Source organism: Kogia breviceps, chromosome 4, assembly GCF_026419965.1.
Source record: "Kogia breviceps isolate mKogBre1 chromosome 4, mKogBre1 haplotype 1, whole genome shotgun sequence".
NCBI lineage: Eukaryota > Metazoa > Chordata > Mammalia > Artiodactyla > Physeteridae > Kogia > Kogia breviceps.
The window spans coordinates 13,240,654-13,263,392 of NC_081313.1; positions in this window are offsets into that span (position 1 = coordinate 13,240,654).

The window sequence follows — 22,739 nt, forward strand, 5'->3', positions numbered from 1 at the left end:
CCTTTAAAAAAATCTATAGTATTTCCTTTTCAGAAAGGAGATAGAAGTATTTATGCATGGTGTTGCTGGTGACATTCTATTATCACCTTCAGAAAGTGGTGCAGACAGAGCTATTCCAAATATTTTCATGCTCTTCTTCCAATGGTCAACTTTGATAAATGAGGGCCTATATCCATTTTCTTCTGATCTCTGCAAAATGTACGTCATGATATTTTTCTTCAAGATAGAAGTTGAACCTATCCATGAAGGATGCATGCCTTTCAATGAAGAAAGTAGAATGCTTAACAGCTGACTCAAGTATATAGGTGCCGGGCATATATACATCTGAGGCATTGATGGATGGTGTGTCCCTTTGTAGGAATCAGCTATGAGGATAGTAGGACTCATAAGTGTAGTTCATCAGCTACCATGTCTTGGCTGGAGGGACCAGGTAGTATGAATGGTGGCTATGAAAATACCATCACTGTTGTCATCGCTCATCCCCTATACCATGACTGGCTGCTTTCTGTAACTGCTTCCTTCATCATTTTATTAGAGCAAAGAAGCCGTGGCCACGGTGTGAGGTTCACTGCCTTGTCCTGTATCATGGAGACACCAAGAGTCTTGGCATCAAAAGTACCAGTTCTGTGTTAGCTATAGGACCCTTGGCAGGTCGCTTAATCTTTCTTTCCCCAATGGCCTCATCTTTCACACGTGGGAATTTGGCCCGAGACCTCTTCCTAGGTTATAGGGTAAGAGATGATAGATAAAAGTGCTTGGTCAACTTTGAAGCCCTATAAAAGGATAATAAGTAATAAGTAACTTGTTTGCACTTCCAACAACGTCTTCAGGGTGCAAATGCAAAAAAGATCTTGCATCTTTTCATGCTTTGCTCCATCAAGATATTCACAGTTATCTCCAGGAAGGCTCTGATCAGGTCTCTTTTATTTGCGTTAGATTTCTGGCTTCTTAATCATGTAATATTGTTGCAGCTATCCTCAGACGCCATGCCTGAACTCAAGAACACTGACTATAATTCAAAAGCGGTGAGGTTTGATTCGAGTATTGATTTATTTACTTTCTTACCACAATTAAGTTCTTAATGAATACACTCATTTATAAGATCCAAACTGAACCTCAGTGTAGCCTATTCCCTGAAAAGATCCTAAAAGCATAATGCTTCTGGCTTTCAAGAGAGCCTTCTACAAAGGAAAAGAATTAGGCTAGAAAATGTTGCATGAATTTTTTCAATTTTCTTTCCCATTCTAAAGCAATCTAGGTTCTACATCTCAATATCAAGATGGTACTCTTTTAAAAAATCCTTAAGTTTAATTTTAACATGTTTATGGCTCAAGAAGGAGCTTTGTCGCTTAAATGTGTGCTTGGTAAATGGTAATTCTTCATCTACTATGTAAGCAATTAGCTAGGCTTGGTGCACTTGTGAAAACTTAAGAGTTAACTCAGCCTTTTGGGATTGATTTTATGACACTACCAAATTGTCTTGAATTTGGTTACATGTCACTTTCCTACGCAAAGAAGCCGGCTCTTAAACAGGCACAGTAATGTTACCGGGAGAATGGAAAGACTGATCACCGAACACCTTGGTGTTTTCATCCCTGGAAAACTGTACCTCAAGTCTTTTTCTGTTCCATCAATTCTGTTCTGTTTTGGCCTATGACAAAAACAAAAATAAAAACATGGAAGACAGCAGTGGCATAGGGGTGTCGCCTGAAAAAAAAAGAAAATGCACAGCCTAAAAGTTGAGAGTTATGTTTTATTCAGTTTTATTAAATCCTTAAAACTGAGGATTTAAGCCTGGTTCACAGCATCTCAGAGAGCTCTGAGAAACCGCTCTGAAGAGGTCAGGGGAGAGCCAGGATATATAGGAGTTTTTGCAACAAAAACCAGGTAGACAGAACATCAAAAGGTGACTGTTAATTAAGGAAAACCACACGTCTCAAGTTAATGAGTTTAGAGCTTTTCTATGTATGGGAAGATGCCAAGCCTGTGCTCACTGAAATCATTCCTTTGATGTACACCTCCGCTGTCTGGGGCCAGTGTCCTGTGCTTTCTCATCATGAGTGTCCTCAGGGGGCACTGCTGGGGGGTGGCTGCTGGTGGCTTGATGGTCACAACATCCTTTGTTTATTGATACACCAGGTGGCATTCTTAGCCCACGGTGGTGACAGGGAAACCCAGGAGAAAGTGAAGTGGCAGTGACTGAGAGGTCTAGGCAACTCTGACCAAGGTTCTAACCACTGCCAACGACTCTAGCCACGTTCATCACTGAGGACAGCGGTGGCCCACCAGGCACACCCAAGGTCTCTGCTCAGCCGGCAGCACCCGACTCTTGAGCAGCCCCAGCTGTGAGAGCAGGTGACCACAGGAGACCGCAGCCAGATGTGGAAGAGGTGACCAAAAACGGACTAGGGCTTGTGCGGGAGATGGGGAACATTCACTCTCTCAGTGGATGTCGGATAGAAAGGGGACTCCTAGCTCGTGGGTTCTGTTCACCTATCCTTGAAAGGCCTAGAAGAACATTCATGACCCGGGCTCTCCGAGTTAGGCACCGAGAAGGAACTGTCCCAATAATGGGTGTAAACCAATAGAAGGAGGCAAAGAGTAAATCTTCATTATATCATAATTCCACACTTTTCCCACACTAAACGTTTCTTGATTAATTTTTGCTCAAACCATTAGTACACAAAATAATACCATAAAATGCTCTTACCAATGATATTGCAAACAATGCAATGTGTCATGGTGACAATCCAGGAGAATTTTTAAGATTTGAACATTCCATCTGCTTTCATTCTAGCTAAATGAAACTTTACTATCTGACACAAGTTTCTGTCAGACCAGAAGGAAAGTAAACAAGAATGCAATCAGACGCCTCTGAAAACTCACAAGTGGGTTTAGCCTGCACAGTTCAAAGAACCCCCAGGAGACCCAATCAACCAGGAGCTTTATTCTCATTCCACAGGGATGCAAACTTTTCTAGCATCAGTAACACTGGACTTGAAAATTGAAATCTATGAAAAGTATCCAGTAAGAGTGAAATATGAGAAGTTATTCTATTAGGGTGAAGTGTAACATTGAGAAACAGACTTACCTACTCAATTCTATGCTATATCTGAGTGTGATTCTAGGGACAAAGATGCTTAGACATCAGCGAGCACAAGCTCTTTGCCATATTAAGTTGTATCCTACTTTTCCTGAGAAGCTTCCTTAACTTTGTACTTCTGGGAGCAGGTCCAGGCTCAGACCCTCCCCCTCGAGGGTTCCTGGGTTTCCTGTGAAAAGGCTCCAGCCCCTTCCTCAGACCCCTGCAAACTCAGGGAGAGGTGACCATTTCTAAGTTCCTCCACTGCTGATTAAGCTGGGTGACATGGGCAAGGTATTTAACCTTAGTTTCCTCATCTTGTAGTAAGAATAAAAGAATCCACCACATGGGATCATGTGAGGATTAATTAATGCAGGTCAATCAGAAGATCACTCAAGTGACTCCTCACAGAAAAAGTAGCCCGGCCCCAAAGTTACTTTATGACTACCTAAATAAACACACTGTAGAGATATTAATTTTATTTTCAACTCTACTTCACCCATCACCCTTTAAGGACCAGTGGTTTGAGGACTTTAGAAAGCATCACAGTCACGTGGAGGGGTTGTCAGGACACAGATTGATGGGCCCCATCCCTGGATCTTCTGATTTTGATGGAGCCTGAGAATTTGCATTTCTAACGAATTTCAAGGGAATGCTGCTATTGCTGATTTGGGGACCACACAGTGAGAACCATTGTTACAGACCATTAACTTTGCTAGATATTCTCTCCGTTGAGCAAACTCCTTTATTCTAATTTGGACAAGATCAGGTTAAACCACATTGGTCTATTTATGATTCTTTTCCAATAACTTATAAGAATTTATAAGCAAAAGTATATTTTCAAAGACTATTTTATAAGTTATTTTCTTTGAATGGGAAATTCAGGAAAGAAAGTGAAGACACAGATATGAATTTGATATTTATAGGCATCACCCAAGTTTGTTCAACTTTGAGTATGAATTATGGCTTGTTTTATGTCTACTGTTTTTATTTACAAAACCAAAATGAAAAGCTGCGTCTCACTATATGCTGGGAATTTCTGAGGCAGGGGAGCAGATGGAACAGTCAAGGGCCTAAAGACCTTTTCTTTGCTTTCTGCGAAGTGCCAGCTGCAAGGTCTCCTGAGATCACGGGCAGCAACAAAATCTCATCCTCTTGATGGAAAATGAAAATCCCCGTATCATTTACGAGACTTGGAGAGGAAGTGTCTGTTCACTTCATGATACGGAGAAGCACACGCATAGCTCAAGGACCCAAAACTCGGAGCCTGCCTTCCATCATGTTACACACAGAGAAGGGACACAGACATGCCAGAGATAGTCTATATTGGATACAGATGTCTCCCAAAGAACAAGTTTATTCTGTTAAACTGCCACAGCAACACCAGCTGCTCATGAAATCACGAGGAGAGAGAGGTGAAGAGGGTTACATGTTCAGACATATAGTTAAAATCACTTTACAAACCTCATTATGTCTAAAGAAGAGCAAGATGAAAACAGCCGGCTTATAAAACCAGACTCACCAATGGGGCCAACCATCCCCCACTCCCTTGAACACCATTTTGGCAAAATATATGTACTAACTGGAGAATTGAAGCAATTATCCAGAGCGTCCAACAAAAGCCCTCTTTGATGCAATCAAGGGCCTGACTTAGTAGGCAGACGTAACTTATATAAATGGAATTGAATCTCATCCCCTTATCACACAGGATGTGTTCAGCCTTCACATTTTAAAAAGACATCTGGCTAACAGTCCTTGAAGAGAGCCCGCCCAGCTTCCTCTAACATTTTGCTTCACTTTCTGATTTTTCTGGCTAAAGATCCATGCATCTTCAATCAATCAATGAACTAATAATGATGCATACAGCTCTGAAAAGAAGAACGGATGGGCAAATATTTCCAGAATTTGAGGGAATGACCAATGACTATAAAATTGATGGAAATGTGCATACTTTCTGCTTCTGACTCAGAAAGAGAAGAACGGTACCAATCAGAGGATTGGACAATAGTCTCTCATCTGCATGGAAATGCCAACTGAGGCGCTACATGTGATTTTGAAAATGTGATAGTACCTTTATGCTTAAATTCACTGGAGAATGAGATGGCCAGGAAACTTCAGACAAGAAGAATGAAGCTTGGAAGAGGAGGTAACCCAGGTAAAATACTCTGCATGCAGCCACAGACACAGCCCCGGTAGTGGGGCCTGCTGCGGGGGTGAGGCTCCTCCTATGATCTGTTTCTTTAAAGCATCAGCCAGGGAGAAAGACTGGGACGGTTAGTATAAACATATAGATCCACTACCCACAGTCACACCAACTTCACACAGGCAGTTCTGGTGTCCAGAAATCTTCCAGCTACCCCTTCCGTTCACCCGAATGACCCTACACACATTTTCTCTCAGCCTGGAGCTGGTTTCCCCACAGAAGCCTCCCAAAGCCGAAGGCAAAGGAAAGTGTCCTCTGGTACCTCTCCTAGCCCACCATCATATTAGTTATATTTTATTGTGGTTTTCAGGTTTCCCAGATGTCTGAAAGCTCTGTAAAGGCAGGAGCCAGAGCTCGTCTTCCTGATGCCTAGTGTAATAGCTGATCCAGAGTGGCAAAAAGAAATTGCCGAGAGAAATAAAGAAGGAATGGGAGGGCTTCCCTGGTGGCGCAGTGGTTGAGAATCCGCCTGCTGATGCAGGGGACACGGGTTCGTGCCCTGGTCCGGGAAGATCCCACATGCCGCGGAGCCGCTGGGCCCGTGAGCCATGGCCGCTGAGCCTGAGCGTCCGGAGCCTGTGCTCCGCAACGGGAGAGGCCACAACAGTGAGGCCCGCATACCACAAAAAAAAAAAAAAAAAAAAAAGAAGGAATGGGAGTTTAGATATGAATTTCAGACCACTCTCAAGCTGTGGCTGTAAGGGCCTTCATAGCAGTCGGCGTTGCCATAGGAATCAGATACGGACATTCAAATTAGGATAATTTGAGTATATATACATCGGTCAGGGTTCTCCGGAGTAACAGAACAAGTTGGAGAGATAGATGATATAGATAGATAGATAGATAGATAGATAGATAGATAGATAGATGATAGATAGATAGATAGGTAGATAGATAGATAGATGATAGATAGATTGATCTTTTGAGAGAGAGAGAGAAACATGTTTGATTGATTTTAAGGAACTAGCTAAACAACATTGTGAGAACTTGCAAGTCTGAAATCTGTAGGGAAGTCCCATAGGCTGAAGACTCAGGCAGGATATCTATTTTACAGTCCTGAAACAGAATTTCTTCTCCTCTGGGAAATCTCAACTTTTGTTCTTAAGGCCTTCGGCTGATTAGACAAGGCCCACCCATACTGTGGAAGAGAATCTGAATGTAAAAGTCAACTGATTGTGTTAATCACATCTACAAAATGCCTTCACAACAACCTCTAAACTAGTTTGACCAACAAGTGGGCACCATAGCCTCACCAAGTTGACAGTGACATTAATGTGTAATTGACACATTTCAGAAAGAACTATTTATAAAAGTAAGGGAAATAAACATTGATAGCAGGGCACCCTGGGGTTAAAAACAAGAGGGCTGTCATTACCCTCAGGTCTGAAAAGGCAAGGGAGGGGGAGGGACAGCAGTTGCCAGAATCTGGATGGAGAGAGCTCTGTGACAAGGATGCCTTAGGAGGACCTGTGACCTTAAGTCAAGGGACCAGCAACCTCAGGAAGGAGCCAGAGGAATAAGTACCACAACCTCCCTCTCTCCCTGCCTCCGTTTTCCTGCTGGAGATTCCTATTGGCTGAACCTAACTGAAAACCACAGGTTTTCACAGGTTACGAACTTCAAAGCAGCCCGTGGGCAACAGAAACTATCCACAAGGCCTATCCATAAGCAACCACACTGACAGAGCCAGGAAATGATCTATATCCACTGTGTAAATTACCAATGGGTCTGATTATAGCTCAGATAGCCAGAGGATGTGTGAACATTAAACACAACAGACTTAGATAAAGGGAACACCATCCTGAAGACATAGAGAGGCAAAGGAAAAGTTCTCTAAAAAGTATTTCACTGTAGGTGCTGCAAGAAAATTCTGGAAGTCGAGCATCAACTAATGGAAGTAAGAAAATATGATCTTTCTTTATGAAAACGAAGAAAAGGCCAGGAGAGAGAAGGCTGAGGAGAAAGGACAGCAAAACGACATGAACAGCAGGTACGTGGGACAGGGAATTATTATAAGGGAGTCAGCAATATAATCAGAGTTAAATTGTCTACCGGAGGGGCAGCAAAATACAGAATTGATGATGTAAAAACTAAACGAAGTGATGCGGAAAAGACACCGGCGAAACTCTACAGAAGCAATAATCAAAGGCATATTTGAGAAAACAACTTTCATGTTGAGAGACTTTGTTGAGTTTGAGCTTCAAAATGTGAGGATGTAAATTTAAAAGGTTTACTGTGTTCCGGGAAAAATAACAAGAGACACCTACATCTTGGCAGAAGGTGTTTTGTGGGGTTTTTTTGCGGTACGCGGGCCTCTCACTATCGCGGCCTCTCTTGTTGCAGAGCACAGGCTCCAGACGCGCAGGCTCAGCAGTTGTGGCTCACGGGCCCAGCCGCTCCACGGCACATGGGATCTTCCCGGACCGGGGCACGAACCCGCGTCCCCTGCATCAGCAGGCGGACTCTCAACCACTGCGCCACCAGGGAGGCCCCTGGCAGAAGTTTTGAATTTCAAAAGTAAAGAAAAATTTGATAAGCCTCTGGAATAGGTTGAATAGCAGTTGTCCAGCAACTCTAAGTACAGTTCAGAAGACTGTCTGCACCCTAAGAAGACAGCTGAGTCACGTGCACAGGGGAAAAATACGTTGTCTATGCCTTTTACCTTGTCAAGGTGACCAAGAGAAAGAGTTAAACCTTAGTCACTCAGAAAATGACCCTGGGATTTTGAACAGTTTCAGTTGGATGAGAGATGAATCGGAATGTAATTCTAACGTATATATGTATATATATAGTCTACATAGCGTAACTTATGCTAACATAGCTAACAACATAACTATATTGCTTTCTACAAAGTCATTCAGATCACGTCTGTCTGACTCATCTTTTTACCTCACCCTTTCTAGACAACTGAAAATGGCATAAAAGATTTGTTAAGGTTTCCCTTCCTTCGCATTCATCCCAGACCTGGAATTGAGAATTTTCCCACGTTATCAGACAATTCTGCACCTCAGGGGCGAAACTTGACCCTGGAATGCTTTCCTTGGTTTAACTCACTTGGTAACAGCCATGATTAATGACACCTGAGATCAAAACTGTTTTTATTTGTACCTCTCCTTGTCAGCTGTGGCTAAACTCTTAAGTATTGGGGACACTGAATTAGAAGGAGTATAAAAGTTTTATTTGTTTCTTTTATTCATAAAATTAAAAATGCGTAGACAATATAATGCCCAATTGCATTGCAAGTTACTTGAGTAATGATTTCTGGCCCCTTTAAAATTCACATTGAAGACAGCAGTGATTGGCGATTTTTAATTAGGAAAACCTAATAAATCCACTCAGGGATTGATATTAGCTGCTGGTGAATAATTCTTTACGAATGTCTTCTATAGGATCTATAAATGTCCCCTTGTTGGTGCTTAAAATCAAGTGTGCATGGTATGGTTTCAACTATGTGTCTTTAAAAGCATAGAAAAAGGCTGTAAGAAAATACACCCACAATATTAACTAGCAGCTGTATATTTTCAATGTTATGAGTCAGCATTCTGTAAGCATTTCTAAGTTTTCTACCATAAACATGTATAAATTTTAAGTCAGAAAAAAATAAATCAAAAAATTCAGCATATACAATATGTTATATACTTTAACACAATCATCTAAAAATTCACAGCAAAAGATGGAAAGGGAATAAATCAAAATGTCAACAATATTTATGTCTAAGATGTAGAAATAAAGGAAATTTATTTTCTTCATTTTTGTAATATTTTAGACATTTTGAAAATAATCATGTTTTAGATCCATAGGGATTAAATTAAAGAGACAGAGAAGCACTTTAATAATGATTTATCTTTCTTTGGGGAATAACTGTATAAAAGAGTTTCACTGAAGAGTTCTGTAACCCAGTAATAATAAAAATCATACTCATAATAACAAAAAGAAGTAATATTTATATGAATGTTATTATTTGCCAAGCACTGTCTAAGCATTTACATTTTTTGTCTTATTTTATCTCTAAAACAATCTTATGAGATGGATTGCTCCTATGATTACCATTTTACAGATGAGAGCACCAAGGCTGAAGGGGAGGAAAAGGGAGTTTGTCCAACAGCTGGCGAAGAGTGAGGTCTACGCCTAGACCAAAATCTCTGGCCTAAAAGTAAAAGAATAAAGATGAAAATGGAATATATGGAAGAGGTTCCCTCCTACCCAGGTCAGGAACCTTTACTTATACCAGATTAACTTCTATAAGAAGGGTCCTCTTCCAGCCTAGACAAAACCCAACTCATGAGCACCTAACTTACTGTACTTTCATATGGGCTTTACCTGTACACTGACCCGTGCACATGGGGACGTGTGAATGACCTGAATCCTCGGCAATCCTAGCTGACCCCTTTTCTCTCTGTGTTTGTGTAACCCCATCAGTGGACCCCACCTTCTTAGCCCTTCTCATCTTTGTAAGTTTACATGTATTTGTGAGATTATTTTTAAGTTATGTCTTTCTGGCTTGACTGTTGGTACCATGATAACTAAGATGACCGGAGTCTATTTCATCTGTATCCTGATTTGTTTAGCACAGTACCAATTTATGCCTGTTTTACTGGTATATTTATTAACAGCGCCCCTTTCGCTCTCAAACAGACCTGATTTGGACAATGAATTGTGTGATAAGCCTATTTTAGCTTAACTGTATCCTCACTGCCGGGAATAGCTGGCACATTTTGAGAATTTTCTATATATGTGATGAATCAATAAATGAATGAATGAATGAATACCACTACCACCTGGGAACACAAGTTGCGATTTCTCATTTTTCCAAGTGCTAAGCAAGACCTTTCCCTTGGGAGTACTCATGATGGTGAACTGAAGTGACACATCTAGTCCCCTTGTCACTTGTGTCAGACACGGCTCATCCAGGGAGCTAGAAACACTCAAGTTACAGAACTATAGGAATTTGATCTTATACAATCATGGGAGAAGCAGGGAAGCAAAAGTCCAGGAGGGGAGATGCATGGTCAGGCGAGTCACCAACCGGTCAATCCGTGTGAGGTCAAGTGTGTTTAGCCACCAGTGTGGGTCTACAAAGGGGAAGCTCATGGCAAGGCTTTAGGAGACACAACAACATTCAGAGCACAATGGCTGGCTTTCACCACTGCCCTCCAGAGCTCGCATCAATTCATCTTTGGCCAAGGGCAACTCGAGACCACACAGGGAATGAAAATCTGGGAAAGTATGGGTTTTTGCCTAACCAAGTTGACATAGCACAAACCAGCATGCTTTTCCTCTGTCCTCTCTGTCCACGCACACACACTATTCTTTTTACCTGCAGGGTTCCCAGTCTTTGTCAGTGTCCTACAGACTTTTCAAATGATCCTGCTTTTTGTTCCTGGGAGGAAATGCCTAAGGTGGCTTGCCCCAATTCCGAGCATTTCTCTAAAAAAATTGAAGGAATATTTCTTCGAGTCCTCTGTGTGCTCATTACTGTTATTGTTTTACCTTACAAGGCTTAGATGGGAACAGGACTGAACCTTAGGAGAGCAAAATTTTTCCTGGAAAAAAAAAAAACACCCTCCCACTTATGATGGTGGGGTCAGTATTATGCTTATACTGTGGCTTCTATTTGTTTCTGTGAGCTCTCCTGGGGGTGGGAGGCGGGGAAGTGTGATCACTTGTATAACGTTCCCTTTATCAACAGGAAGGAGGAAGAATTCCTGACTCTTAAAATCAACTTCTAAGTGAACTCAAGGCACTTAACTATTTTCTTTTTAGGGAAGATCCCAGGCCTGGTTGAAGATGTCAAGCTTCAGAGTATCAGATCATGAAGAATGTCCACAATCCTTCCCTGGCTGAGCTGCCAGATACCAAGTTAGAACTGGTGGGAGAGACGTAACACCTGGAGGCAGGCTTGGGCGTGAAAGCCAGCTAGCACAGCCCTGATGTCCATTTGATAGGCAAGTTTATTATTAGGACTGTGTGGCCATGAATTCATACTCAGAATCACAGAGGCAAGAAGACTACAAAGATCAATTAAGAAGGAGGGAGAGGCTAAAAATAGGGGTATAATTTGGAACTCAGATAAGGTGTAGTAGCTACAATTGAGGCACAGCAGTCGGGATTTCTTTTGCGCGGATGTTGACTGTCCTGCATCCTTAGGACCTACTCTTAGCATTGTGATCCCTCTCAGTCTGTCGCTGCCTCTCTGCTTTTTGTCTCGCTGTCTCGGTCTCTGTCTCTCTCACACACATGCAATCATTTGCATGCGAAGTCTGAGAATAGAATAAGATATTCAACAAACACGGACCATACCAGGAATTAGCCAATCTGCGTGCTGGCAACCTACAAAAGCCATTTGAGGGTGCTCTGCCTTTAGAAGGCCACTGAGGACACTTTGATTTACTAGATTGTGTCTGCTTGTGCCACTGTATGCCAGCCAGTTTGACTGTGTTAACAGACTCATACTTGGTGAGCCCAATTTGGGGTGACTGTATTTCCAAATGTAGAGATTCAAGGTAGGAGGTAGACTGAGACAGTGTCAAGAACATGGCTCTTTGTTCATACTCTAAACACCTCTGCCCTCTGTCTTACCAAAAAACTTTGTCTGCCCTTCCGTCATAGTATCCAGTCTTTGCTATCATATGTTATAATAATCTATAATCACATCTTCTCTCTCTCCTCGGACATAAAACTCCTTTAGCTCAGAATCTGTATCAGAATTGTCTTTTTATTTATCATAGGTGTCTGGTTAAGTATGCCTAAGTAATCAAACAATAGGTTTTAGGACCTTGACATTACTTAACAAAATTCAATTTCATTACTGTTCTAGCATTTATGTTATGTTTTCCCTATTAGTTTATGGTTTTCTTATATTTAATGCCCATTTTTAATAATGGAGTACTTGAGGATGATAATCTTTCCTATTCATTTGCGAGAGAACACTGTTGATGTCAAGATGTATTACCTGGTTATGGGGTAGTCTTTGAGTTGCCAGTGAGGGTTTAGATGCACAGTACGTCATGGAGGATAAAACATTGCCTCTGAGTCAGACAGACATGGCTTCAAAACTTCACTCTGCCATTTGCTAATAGTGTGACCCTGGACCGTACCCTCATTTGCAAAGAGTGGATGATAATGCCCATCCTTTGGAATGGCTGTGGAGAAAAAATAAGATATATGTTAAAACCTTACCACACACAGTTCATGCTCAAGGCGTGGTGGCTTTAGAAATTTTTCTAAGTTTCAGAGTCAATAAAGTAATTTTTAAAATCACAAAACTCCGTAACTTGGAGTAAATGCATTAAAAAGGCATCATGGGGCACTTTTCACTCTGAGAGCTAAGATGTTAAGTTGGATGTGTTCGAGAAAACAAGGGATGCTGGGGTAGGTATATTTCGAACTGTCTAACGATCACATCAAAGAGCACAACTGCGCCCTGTCACACAACGCAAGGGGTGTTTGTGGCCAAGAGCGAGCAACGGCCAGCTGGAGTGGCCACCTGACTTCTCTGATGCAACAGGGAGCCAAGATGGCAGCCTGACATCCACCCCCCCGACCACCCTCTTCAACTGCATGCTCCAGCTTCCTGGGAACACACCTCGGAGAGATGAGTAGAGTAGAATTCAAGGGATGTGAATATGGCGACCAGGTAGTAAAATTCCAGAAGAAAGCTAAAAGTCTTGGTCACATGTCATTGGTCAGCGCCCTGGGGTTCCTGCAAATATAAGGCTGAGTCACAACAGAGAGTGGAAAACAGGAGAGGTCTAGAATGAGGCTTATTGACCTTGAAGTGCTGTACTTTTTATGCTCTTACCCTCCCCTACCCCCATCTCTTCTGTGTGGCTCATGATAGCAAATAAGGGTATAAAATAGAAAAGGATCTCTCTACTATATGGCACGCTGTTCCGTACAGATGTGATTGTCTTCCCAAAGCCCCCTCCCACCGGCTTGTACAGGAATCTTTACATCCTCCTTCACCCCTTCCTTCCTGTGATAACTCTGTGATGCATCAGCTTAGCTAGGCTGAACTGCAGTCTCTGGAATTGCCTTTCTAGAATGTTTGTGGCTCGGATGAGTTCAAGGGATAGCTCTCATAAGAGTTGGAGGATGGAAGAAGGGCAGAAGCCATTCTGTAGCATACACACACCTTCTCTGCAGTGTGCAGCCAAACACTGTTCTAGGTGCTGCTATGAAGGGATTTTTTTTACCTGTTAATTACATCCTTAATCGGTTGATTTTATGTGAATCAAAAGGGAGATGATCCTGAGTGGCTCTGAAACAGTTGGAGGTCTTTTCTGAACCCAGAGACTCCAAACAGCAGCAGAGTTTGCAATTAATTATTCCCCTTCCTCCTGGATCGTCCCTCTTAACTGCCTGTCTGTGAGCAATAAGCTTTAACCCATGCTCAGGGGGTTCCTTCCTGCTGGTGATCTTCCGTCCCTGACTTCCTTTTCTGTGGTCCTTGGGCTTGCTTAACGCAGCTGCACACTGTGAATGCAACTCCAAATAGTCCATCCGTATATAAAAACCATACATCCTACTGGTTCTGCTTCCCTGGTTGAACCCTGACAGGTATACTCCCTCTTAACCCTCATCATCCAGTCATTCACCAAGTCCTGTCAATGCAATTCTTCCTTCTAAGTGGTACCTTAATATCACTGAAGGTGACACTGCCACCTGGGGAAGCCAGTTCCAATTTCTCACTTCTCCCAGTGCTAATGGAGGGTAATTTTTTTCTGTGTTTTCCACTGTCACTAGCCAAGTCCAGAATATTGTCAGCTCTCACCAGAATGACTAGAACAGCTTCATGATCTGCGACTCAGCAAGCCACTCTTATCCAACCTACTTTCTTCACTGAAGACAGGATAAACTTCCAAGGATAAAAATATGAACAATATGAATGCATCAGCCTGACTTAAAACCCTTCTGTGGTTTCCCAGTAGGTCGAGTCCAAGATCTCTGACATGCCCTTAAAGCTTCTGCACTACCTGGCTTCTTCCCACCACTCCACTTTCCCTACATGACACACTACCTTTTCACTGCTACCCAGTGGCCTGAAATGTCCTGCCAATATTCCCTACTTAGTAGGCAAAATAATAATCTCCCAAAAATGTCATATCCTAATCCCCAGGACCTCAGCGTATGTCACGTTACATGACAAGGTGGAATTAAGGTGGCTGATGGAATTAAGGTTGCTAATCAGCTGACCTTCAGGCAGGGTGATTATCCTGGATTATCTGGATGGGTCCAGTGCTATCACAAGTGTTCTTATTAGTGAATGAGGGAAGCATGAGAGTAAGAGAGTTTAAGAGAGATTTGAAAATGCTGCAGGACTGGCTTTGAAGATGGAGGAAGAGGCCACGATCAAAAGAACAAGGGTACTCTCTCTCAACTAGCCCAGTAAGACCTATTTTGGATGTCCAACCTCCAAAATTGTAGGTTAATAAATTTGTATGTTTAAACTCATCAGGTTTGTAGTAATTTCTTAAGTTACAGAGGAAGGAAACTAATATAACCTCCTGCAGAGGAAGGAAACTAATATATCCACCATTGGAAATTTGTGCAGCAGCAAAACTCTAAAATTGATGGAAAATGCTATTAACTTCTAATTTTTTAAATAAAAATAATTAGCATCTACTATACCCTTATTTTCATTAATGAAAGGACTTTTTAACTTCTTGTTTTGAAAAAATCAAACTTACAGAAAACTTATAAGAAAGTCAAGGAACTCCCATTTATACTTTACCCAGATTCACCAATATATAATTTATATATATATATAATTTATATATATTCACCAATATATAATTTATATGTATATATAATTTATATATATTCACCAATATATAATTTATATATATATAATTTATATATATTCACCAATATATAATTTATATATATATAATTTATATATATTCACCTATATATAATTTATATATATATATACACATACTCAAATGCAAACAGTTATCACTACAAAGGGAAAATTTTAACACAAAATAATTAGGAGGGATGCAACCTCAGCAAAATGGAAAATCTCAGATATTTAATAACTTAACAATATCATCCTTACATTTTCCTCATTTTATCTTGGAAAACTTCATTATGGAGCAGTACTGGTTCATGGACAAGCATATGAAAACCGTTGTAAAGTTGTACACTTACTTTTAAATGCTTCATTTTCAGGGAAGCATTATATCCTGCATTAGAGTTATTTTCCCAGTTTTGGTCCCTCTTGAAACCTGAACTTCTTAGTGTCCGCCATAACATTTGCATACTGGCCCCATACCTGCTAGACTGTAAGCTCTTTTGAGGACAGTAACCGTCGTCTCACCTATCATATCATCTGCTTAGGACATAATCTGAATAGAAGACCTACTCTTCAAAAATACTTATTGGTCATGTTAAAGAAATGACAAGATGGCCTGTATGGGAAAAGAATCTAAAAAGAAAAAAAAAGAAAGAGTGGATATATGTATATGTATAACTGATCCACTTTGTTGTACACCTGAAACTAACACAACATTGTAAATCAACTATACCTCAGTAAAAATTTTAAAAATAAAATAAAATAAAGAAGAAATGGCAAGAAAACAGATTAAAATATAGAATTTAAAGTACCTTAAAAAACTGTCACTGTATGAATCCAAAAAACAGATGTCAAACTCAAAAGGCAACAAATAAATCTGCTATGAACATTTACCTACAAGTCTCTGTATGCACATATAGTTTCTTTTCTCTTGTGTAAATGCAGAGGAATAGAATGACTGTATCATAAGGTAGGTGCATGTTTTCACAGTGGTTGTAGCATTTTAAATTCCCACCAACAGTACATAGAGGTTCCAGATCCTCCTCATTCTAGCAAACACTTAACATGGTCACTCTATTTAATTTTAGCCATTTTAACGTGTGTGTAGTGCTTTCTCATTGTAGTTTTAATTTGCATTACTCTAATGACAAATGACATTTAGCATGCTTGTTTGCCATCCATATATCTTCTTCGGTGAAATGTTTGTTAAACTCTTTTACACATTTTTTTTTTTTTTTTTGCGGTACGTGGGCCTCTCACTGTTGTGGCCTCTCCCGTTGCGGAGCACAGGCTCCGGACACACAGGCTCAGCAGCCATGGCTCACGGGCCCAGTCTCTCCGCGGCATGTGGGATCTTCCCGGACTGGGGCATGAACCCGAGTCCCCTGAATCAGCAAGTGGGCTCTCAACCACTGCGCCACCAGGGAAGCCCTTGCCCATTTTTTATTTGTATTTTTTAGCTTATTTTTGAATTTTGAGAGTTCATATATTCTGGACAAAAGACCTTATAAGATATATGCTTTGTAAATATCTTCTACCAGTCTATGGGCAGGAGTTGATTACAAAATGAACCTTTGGGAATGGTAGAACTGTTACATCCTAATGGTGGTGGTTTGTGACTATGCATTTGGAAAATCTGTAGATCTGTACACCTACAGGCTGATTTTTATGATATATAAAGTATATCTCATTAAAAAATACTGTCTTTGCATCAAAAACTATAAGCCAGAGGATTCTGGGAAGATGGCAGAGTAGGAAACACCAGCCATCTGTCTCCTTATCTAGAAAACAATTGCCCTGGCAGAGTCTCCTGATGTAACTGTTTGCAACTCTGGAGTCTATTGAAGGTTTGCAATTTCAAGGGAAAGTTTTGGATGGTACATTGTGGTTAATTTCAGTCAATCTCAGCTCTTAGCTTCACAGCAGCCACCCATTTCCCACTTCCCATTTGTTCCTGAAACAGTTTGCACACATCTTGCAGGAGCCAGGGTGGGCGAAGAAGACTCTGTCCTCTAAATATCATGGATCTGTGTCTGAGTGCTGATTGCTGCTTCTAATCACATAGGTGCAGAGAAAGAAGAGGGCAGCCATTGTTTCAAGCCCCTCCCCCTCCCACTGAAATGACTTCCAGGGGAGTTAAAGTACCAAAACCTTCTCCCTAACCTTCATATATCTCTTTTCCCCCTTTGGGAGCTAGACATTAAAGACAAGAATATTCAAAAGCAATACATAGGAGAAATTAAAAGGTCACTGGGCATACACAGGGAAAGATACTGAGAACACCTAAGATGACCTTAAGTTTACACCTCATGATGATCCTCAGAACAGAGGCAGCCTATAACAATTAAAAAAAAAAAAGGACAAACAAAACCCAGCAAATTATAAGCAAATTATAAATCTGTCTGATTTCCAGAGTTACCACATTATTAGATCCAAATATCCAATTTTTAATTAAAATATCACCGTGTATACAGAAAAAACAGAAATAGACCCACAGACTAGAAAACAAACTTAATGGTTACCAAAGGGGAAAGGGGATGTGGGAGGGATAGATTAAGGAGTTTAGTATTAGCAGATACAAACTACTATATATAAAATACATTAATAACAAGGTCCTACTGTATGTATAGCACAGGGAATTATATTCAATATCTTATAATAAACTATAATGGGAAAGAATCTGAAAAAGAATATATATATATACATATATATACACACATATATCATATATATATATAAAACTTTGCTGTACACCAGAAAGTAATACAATATTGTAAATCAAGTATACTTTAATTATATATATATATATATATATTCCTATCTCTTTTATTTTCTAGACCAAAGTATCTAGCGGCTGAAATCATGAGGACATATCTACCACACCACAACATAAGTTACTTCATCAAAAACTTTTCTACAAAGCCATCATGGGGAACATGGGCTTCTAGAAGTGAATATATCAGTTTATCCCTTAATAGTGTTTAATAGTTAACACTTTTCTGACTCATCTATGCCCTTACATGACTAATTTCTAAACCACCACAGAGCCCTACTTATTTTCTCCCCACCAAGCTTCCTTCCAACCTGTGTATAATGAGATGAAGTTAAAAGATGTCAGTGAACGGATTAATTTTTAAAAATCTCAAACACATAAACAGGCTTTAAAACACCATATGTTAGTCTTCCTTAGGTTCTAAACCACAATATATGCACTGGGAATGATTACTCCAAAGTCCTTGTGATAAATGAAATCCAAGGTGGTTCCACAAGTGATGAATTTATGATGGAAAAATAATTTCAGTCGTTTGTTTTCTTATCCTGGGGTTTTTTCCATCCAAAAAAATATATGGGGGCGGGTACAAAAAAGAAAAGAAACAGGAGGCATCCTTGCAATGTTTACAAAGCAAAAAAGAAATGTTATGGTTCTGTAAATGAAGAATGTTTTTACAGTATTTCAGGCTTGGCAGGACATCTGGCGTGGATGTTATCGAGGCTTTAGAAGCAAATAGATAAATTCTGCTATCAGTTTCCTTACTCCGCTACCATATGGAAATCTTTTTCTTTTTCCTTTATACGATTCATTATTGACTTGGGAGAGACAAAATCAATTAAAAATTACTTTGTAAACTCTTTCCTACCCAACTTTTCGATTGCCTAACATTATGGTCTGTTTTTAGTACATAGACTCAGTTTTGAACCTCAGCTTCCTTAAATAGGTTTCCATGCATTGACTTGAGTCTCATATATAGAAATCAGACTTTTAAAAAAGTAAGGATCTGGAAGGCTCAATATTGTTAAGATGTCAATTCACTCCAAATTAATCTGTGCAAACCAAATAAAAATCTCAGCAAGTTGTTTTGCAGATAATGACAATTCTGATTCTAAAACTTACATGTAAAGAAAAAGGAACTAGAATAGCCAAAGTCAATTTGAAAATGATCAAAGTTAGAACCCACACAATACACAATTTCAAGACTTAATATGAAGCCACATTAATCAAGACAGCATGGTATTGGTAAAAGCATGGACCACTAATGGAGTCTAGAGTCAATGACATCCCAGTAATAATGAAGCCTCTTAGAGCCCAGATCTTTGTTTCTAAACGTCACTTTTTAATGATGAAAACCAGAACCTCTTGTAGAAGTAGTTGATTTCAAGAGTGAGGCAGGGAAAATATAAGATGAACGTGAAGGATCTGTGGTCCAGAAGTAAGGAAGTGCTCAAAAAAGGACTGGAGCATGTCAAAAGGTCATAAGAGCCAACCTAAAAGAGCTCCCAATATCTAAAGCTGGGACAAATTAAGTAACAAAATAAATAATGATGGATTGAATTATAACCAATAGAATAAAATAAGCATCCATGAGTCCATAATAGCTTAAGTCAATAATTGAATAAATAAATAAATGAGAGAGGACAGCTCTTCCAATTAAGAAATATGGAAGAGATGATGAGAATAGAAATATATCACAGTAAAACTGTTGCAGGCAAGATCTACCAACGAATGCTAAAATTAATGGGCAAAACTTTGTGGAGTGGGCTTCCCTGGTGGCGCAGTGGTTGAGAATCCGCCTGACGATGCAGGGGATACGGGTTCGTGCCCCGGTCCGGGAAGATCCCACGTGCCGCGGAGCGGCTGGGCCCGTGAGCCATGGCCGCTGAGCCTGCGCATCCGGAGCCTGTGCCCCGCAAAGGGAGAGGCCACAACAGTGAGAGGCCCGCATACCACAAAAACCATAAAAAAAAAAAAAAAAAAAAAACTTTGTGGAGAAACACAGTATTTGCCTAGTCTCAAATTATTTCACCCCAAATCCTTATTAGTTACAGAAGGAAAAAGTAGTAATTTTAAAACAGGAAAACCTGAATGATAACACCTTAGCCAGTGACCAAGGTCAGCATCACCAGTAAGAAGACATATTGACAACATGTACCCCCTGGTACAATACATTAAGAAGCGCTCATCCTCTCTGTCCTACTCTTGCAAAAAATTCACAAATTTAATCTATTTATGAAAAAACATTAGACTAATCCAAATTGTGGGATATTCTACAAAATCTCTCTCTAATGTCCTTCACCAGTGCCAAGGTCCTGAAAGACAGAGAGAGAGGAACCCTCGCAGACTGGAATCCTGGGTTGAGTTATGGGCCAGAAAAGATGAGCAGGGAGACTGCTGAAATCCAAATAAGTCTGTGGTTTAGTTTAAAAAAAAAAAAAAAAAAAAGGTAAGGGCCCAGGTGCTGACTCTTTAATAAAATTCCCCTACTTAGCATAATTCAGTCCGAAAAAATAGCCTCCATGGTGGGCTACAGTGACTATTCACTGCATTTAGGAATAAAGAGTAAATAAGGGTGTGTGAACAGGTGCTAATAAGTGAAAGCTTCAGAAAGTGCTGCTAATACACACTCAGCCCAAAGAGACAGCATCATGTAACCAAAATATGTCCACATTTTATCACCCATTGACCTCCTCTCTGTTCTCACTGGTCTCTAAATCTGTTGTTCTCTCTCTCCTCTTCCCATCTGTCTCGCTTTTTTCCTCTTCCTTTCCTTCACCCAGCCTTCTGCATTACGTCATAGTATAGAAGTGAAGTATACTTTTAAGTAACTGATAGTATCAAGTTTTATACCTTCTCTACCTAAGCTTTTAAAAAGTTTCTCTCTTTCAAAATATAAAGCTAAAGCCGTATTAAGGTGATTGCTCCTCCAGGTAAACCTTAAATTGATACAGCATGTGTGAGGTTATTGGCTCTTGATAGAAAATGTTTTCCTATCTCCAGCAAAAAGCTTAGAAGTCCATTCAGAATGATGTTGTCAGAGTATCTTTTTATGAGATACTTCAAGTAGACCAAAAAAAAGCGCACAAAGATTTTATTCTTCACCACTACAAAGCAACCCAGTTTTCACCTGCTTATCCATAAGCATGCTGCAATTGAACACGGTATATAAATGGACAGATAAAATATCATAAGTAATTGTAAAATATGATGTTTCTTTTTTTATAGAAAAGCCCTAATTTTATTTTGAATGTCAAATAGGTATTTTATTTTTTTATTGGAGTATAATTGCTTTACAATGTGTTAGTTTCTGCTGTACAATGAAGTGAATCAGATATGTGTATACCTATATCCCCTCCTTCTTGGACCTCCCTTCCACCTGCCTGCCCCACCCCACCCAACTAGGTCGTCACAGAGCACCGAGCTGAGCTTCCTGTGTTTTATAGCGCGTTCCTGCTAGCTGTCTATTTTACGCATGATATGTATTACTTGCAAAAAAGAGTTAATTGAATTCTGCTACGTTTGCTTTTCCATCGCTACTACTTCTTTAGAAAAACAAATTCTCTTGAGTGCTGATACGGTACAAATTAGGTAGATGAGAGGTGCTCTGAGTTAGCTACCCCATAATTTATACCAAAATTAACTTCAAGTGGAGCTTAAGCACTTTCAGAATTTGGCTATCATCCTAAATGCCTTCACTGGGGGATGCAAATGTTATTACTTTTTTTTTTTTTCAATTTGCTGCTGATTTCCTAAGTTGAATTACCTCTTATTTAGTTCTGAAAGAGTTTGATCAAGAGAGATCCCAAAGATCGAGGAGGATATGAATCTATGTTCTGAAAGTGAATTCAAATATAGTATATCTCAAATATATTAGTATTAGGTTTCCTAAATCTATTCTTTCTTCACTCCCCAATCCTGCCTACATCTGGCCCTGGACTGAAGTAAATGCCAAATACAGGAAAAGAGAATGAACTCCAGGGGTGTGTGTGTGTGTGTGTGTGTGTGTGTGTGTGTGTGTGTGTGTGTGTGTGTAAGAATGGGTGTGCTGGACGCATGGGCTGGGGGAATAGGGAGTGGACTGCCAGGATATCTTTTTATATTTACAGTAGCCTGCTGATTGAAATTCCCCAGCTATACGCACAGCTCCCAACCTTATTCTTACTGTGAGACAACCAAAATAACTAGACATTTGGGGAAACCTGGAACATGAAAGAGAAGGATCAAGATACAAAATTCTGACCCATAGATGATTCGAGTAACTAAAGGACACATTTAAAATCCTTCCACTAGTCCCTGAAAGAACTACGAAGAGATTTTTGCCTTCATAAACAAGAGTAGGGAAGTTTCAACAAATTAAAATCACGATTGCTCAGATTTTTAAAAATTCAGTAGGAAGGTTGGAAAATACATTTAAAGGATTCTGTTATTCACTGCAAGAGCAAAAAGATATAGAGACCATAATTATGGGAGATATGATGAGGGACATGGAGATTAAATCAGGAAGTCTCTAGCAAACAATGATAGCTGCCTACTCAACATCCATTCTCCATTTATTTCTTATTAATATTTAGTTTAAAGGGGGCCTTGATGGCTTTTCCCTTTCCTTTCACTCTTCCTTCCACTTTCCGACTGGACCACAGGAAGGACACGTGGAGAGGGAGAGGCCACCTTGGGATGTTGAGGGTGAAGGGAACATGCTAAAAATGATGACCCAGGAAAAGGGAATAAAAAGAATGACACTGGGTCTTTATAGCATTGAATGAAACATTTTGGCAGGTTTCTGTTTACCTGGAAACAGAAATAATGTTATCTGTTAGAATTAGAAAGCATTAAGATAGTATCGTTCATTATTCATTAATAACATAACATTATTCATTTATAACAT